Source organism: Neophocaena asiaeorientalis, unplaced genomic scaffold (genome assembly GCF_003031525.2).
Source record: "Neophocaena asiaeorientalis asiaeorientalis breed wild unplaced genomic scaffold, Neophocaena_asiaeorientalis_V1.1 scaffold275, whole genome shotgun sequence".
NCBI lineage: Eukaryota > Metazoa > Chordata > Mammalia > Artiodactyla > Phocoenidae > Neophocaena > Neophocaena asiaeorientalis.
In genome coordinates this window covers 619,203-623,104 of record NW_020173679.1, presented here as the reverse complement: position 1 = coordinate 623,104, position 3,902 = coordinate 619,203, and positions in this window count along the sequence as shown.

Here is a 3,902-nt window from a genome sequence, read left to right as displayed (position 1 = left end):
CGGTAACCATAAGTTTGTTTTCTACATCTGTGACTCTACTTCTGTTTTGTAAATAAGTTCATTTGTACCCTTTTTTTAGACTCCACATATAAGTGATATCATAGGACATTTGTCTTTCTGTGTCTGACTTACTTCACTCAGTATGACAATCTCTAGGTCCATCTATGTTGCTGCAAATGGCCATCATGAAAAACATCTACAAACAATAAATGCTGGAGAGGATGTGAACAAACGGAACCCTCTTGCAGTGTTGGTGGGAATGTAAATTGGTACAGCCACCATGGAGAACAGTATGGAATTTTCTTACAAAACTAAAACTGGAAATACCATATAACCCAGCAATCCCACTCCTGGGCATACATCCGGAGAAAACCATAATTCGAAAAGATACACACACCCCAATGTTCACTGCAGCACTATTTACAATAGCCAGGACCTGGAAGCAACCTGAATGTCCATCAACAGAGGAATGGATAGAGAAGATGTGGCACATATATACAATGGAATATTATTCAGCCATAAAAAAGGACAACATAATGCCTTTTGCCTGCAGCATTTTTGAGCCTGTTTCCTTCTCTACAAAGCAGAGATGTTAACACCTGCCCTGCCCACTTTCCAAAACTGTTCTGAGGATCCAAAGAGAGAGAATAAGTATGGAAGTACGTTGTAGCCTGTAAAAGCCTGTACCCGTGCCATGTGAGGAAGTTAAAGGTCACAGAGGTTAAAGGTCACCTGAACCTCTGAGTATGAGCCCCAAAGGGCTCGTGGGACTTGATTTCACCCCCAAGTGGATCTGAACCCCAGAGTCTCCTGTCCTGCTTGACCAAATCCCTGCCAGGACAGTTCTTAGTGCTTGGATGTTGATCTTAATTTCTGAGCTCCCCAAATATTCATCTGAAACTGGCAAATCTTTACAAGGGTGAGCGTGGGCGCTCAAAAACAAATGAGAAAGCATCTCCTACATCTGTGCCAGAAAACATCCAGTGTCCTCAGAAGGTGCGAGTGCAATACAAGCGCCCTGTCCGGACCTGGTTCATAAAGCAGGATGTAGCACTCGCTCTCGTGACTGTCCTCCAGAAGGTCAAGGTTAGAAGGGAGCGGAGCCACTTGCTTTTGGCAGGGAGGTAGAAGCCAAGGCCAGATGTCTCTGAAACCAAGGGGAGTTGCAGGGCAACCAGGTGGTCATCTGCCCAAAGATAGAAAGCAAACCTTTACCTAGATTCTGCTTCCAGAAGGGATTGGCACTTTGCTCTTGTAAAACTATTTCCTGACTGGGAGCTGACCTACATAGCTGTCCCTGCCCACACTGGTAATTGTTTACCACGGGGTGCCTGTTCTTTGGCCACCGTCCTTTCTCTGGTTTTCAGCCTGTTAATTGGTTTCCAGTGGTTCTGTTGCACCAACTGTGCAGAATCCCGCCCTGGAATCTGTCCGCTGGCCTCCCTGAGGTGCCCAGGGGAACAGATGGCCCCAAAGCCATCACCGTGACCCCAAAGAGGCGGCCTCCTGCAACAACCATCTTTGAAGAAGGGGTCATTTGAGCGCTCTTGGAAAATATTTGTGACCACAGGAAAACGGAGAAGGGAGGCTACCGGGGAGGATAAGGCGGGAAGGCAGGCAGGGTAACCCGGTAGAGAAGTGCTCTCTTTTCTCTTTTTCTTAAGACCAAAGAATAGTCAAAGCAGAAAAGAATTGCGAGGGCAGAGTGGGGAGCTGGCGTGAATGATGCCCCACTTAGGGAGAGGCAGGGGAGCTCTGCTCTCTTGGTTGGGAAGCCAAAGACTCCACAGTAGAAGGAGGCTCACAAATCAAAGTGCCCTTAGATGGTCACAGAGAAGGACTCCGGTGAGGAGTCTGGATCAGAGACGGAGAAGTGCCTTAGCCGGTTAGTGGGAGCATCTGGACTGGCTCCTCAGACTTCCTGATTCCCAAGCCAATGGTCTTTCCGGTCATTAGACAAATGCCATTATGCCTTCCCCTCTCAAGCCATTTTCGGGGTTTTATCTGTTTTATTCACAGCTACATCCGAGTGCCTTGGAAAGTGTCTGGCACATAGAAAGGAGGCAATAAATATCTTTGGAATAAATGAATGCCCTATTTATGTACCTTTTTCTCATAAAGCCTAATGGATCGGGTGTATTTTCTGGCTGTTTTAGACCTGTAAGTGCATTACATAGGGGGTTTCTGTACATGTAATCACAGTTCAGGTTCAATAACTTGGGGAGGGGGGCTGTTAGGACGATCTGGGGGGCTGCTCGTCACAGCGTGGGTTATGTCACGCGGGTTACGGAGCTGTAGGGAAGGAGGGCATAGGACATTGTGAACCGCTCTAATGTCTTTTAGTTAAAGGCATTTGGTGAGGAAAGGAGAAGCGCCGGCCAGTGTGGAACAACTAGGGGATGAAGATCGAAGCCAGGAGAGGCGGGGATGAGGCCCTGGCCTGTGCTGCTGGGGAGGGACGACTCAGCTCAGGAACACTGAGTAACGAGCTGAGAGCCCTGCAGAATCCAGAGCAAAGGGCTTGTCAGAGACTTTCTTCTGAGAGATGATTACAGAGGCCTGGGGACATACTGGCTTTTATGACCTGCTGCTGGCTATCATGGGGATTCATGTGGTGCCAGGTCTCCGGTTAGAGAGGTGCCCTGATTATAACGGTGTCCCTGTGGGAAATATCTACATCACAAAAATACTCTTTATAAGCCCCTTTCCCAGGGATGCGTTGGGCTGAAAAGCAGGACTGTCTAGGCTTCTACCTGTCAGCAGACTCCCGGACACGGCCACGAAGCCCAGGTTTAACCACACGCTTTGGAGAAGGATGACTTTTGGGGAGCAGGGCAGTGAGGCTGGGGAGGAGATGTGAGGCAGATGGAAGCAGGACCTTGCCTGGGGCTGGGCTTTCTGCTCGGGGGCTGCAGTGCAGCCTCAGCCAGAGTTCTGTCATCACCCGGAGTAAACAGGCCATGTGATGCTGCACCGTGACTCAGCCGGGGCCCTGGGCACTGAAGGTTTTATCAATCTTGGCCAGTTCGGGATATTCCAGTCCACAAAAGTCCCTAAGTCAGATTCCCTGGGTTAGAAAAACAAATGAAAACTTCCCCTTCCTCTAATCAGCTTTAAAGACATTAAATGAAAGGAAGGAGCACCAAGGTTAATAGCACGCCCTTCATACTCACATTGACAACTTAATAGCTGCCAGTGACCTTGGATTTAAAGCAAGATGGGATCATCCTTCCTGCTGAAATGATGGTCTAGGAGTCAAGGGAAGGCCCAGACTCTGAAGAAAGAGAATGCAACGAAGAAATTCTTTGGCTATTTTAGGGCATCCACGAGAAACTAGACTTAAAGATTTCTCCCAAAGCACAGCCATATGTTTCAAGTCAACATTTAGGATTTTATTTCGAGGGAATGAAGTTAGGCAACGGCTTTCACCTTTCCCTCCACCCCTCAAACTGACACTGAATAATGCAGCGTGCATTTCCCTCTCCACGATCTACCCAGTCTGGTTGCCTTTTGGCTGTAGACTGGCTGAGGAGCCCACATGCCGCGCAATTCCTGACAGCAGTCTCCAGAATGCAAGAAACAGGGGTGCCACACCCCCTCCCACTCGCATCCCTCCTCCGGGATCTGGGGACCTGGAAGGACCAGGAAGCACCTGGGGACCACCACGAAGGTGCAAAAAATGCTCCAAAAAAAAAGGAAAAAGGAAAAAGGGCTGGGGAAGCCTGGGGCTGGCAGCCCACACGCTCTTTCTCTTCGCTCCCCTCCGGGCACAGGTGACCTGTGGCATCTTCTGCTCAGTAACCCAGTGCAATGGATGTGGTCTGATCGTGTGCTGAGTTTTCCGGCAGCTCTGTGGGGGAGGGGAGCAAGGCAGACAACTGGATTTGCTCCGGCCTTGCACC